The following is a 623-nucleotide window of genomic DNA, read 5'->3' on the forward strand; positions in this document are numbered from 1 at the left end:
GATAACTCTGTGCCTTTTCAATCTTTGCATCAAGTTTAGACTTTAGGATGGCTAATCCTATCATGCCATATAGTGTAAAATTTCGTGGGATATATCAGTATAGTCACCACTTCTCTTGCCTCTTATCATACTGATCTTGTAGCATAGTTTAAAATCAGTAGAGATCATAAGGTATAGTTTCGACCACTTTCTTTCAAGGTCTTAGGCGTTTTTCTTCTAAAGGAACTTGTTTCCTTCCTTACCCATTGTTTCTACTTGGAAACCATTCATTATAACTTCAATGGGTCATATGTTCTTTTGGGTGTGTATAATGCCTTATAGGAAATGCCTTAGCCATAGTTTCTTTACTAGGCTTACTATACCCCTTTTCACGATTTCTTACTTGATATTATGCCCTTTTAGGCAACTCTTTATCAAAACATTCATATGTTCAAGTAAGATCAGGCACGATATAATAAACTCAAACTCTTTTATATAAAAATCGTGAATGCCATCAAATAGGTTTAAAAGTAAATCACAAAATCAAAGACTTAAAAATAAAATGTTGAGATCCCATCTTTCTTTAGTCAATGTATAAGCCGGCCTCACAATCTATATTTTCCCAGGCGGCTTTCTTGGATTCT

This window comes from Brassica oleracea, chromosome C8, assembly GCF_000695525.1.
Source record: "Brassica oleracea var. oleracea cultivar TO1000 chromosome C8, BOL, whole genome shotgun sequence".
Lineage (NCBI taxonomy): Eukaryota > Viridiplantae > Streptophyta > Magnoliopsida > Brassicales > Brassicaceae > Brassica > Brassica oleracea.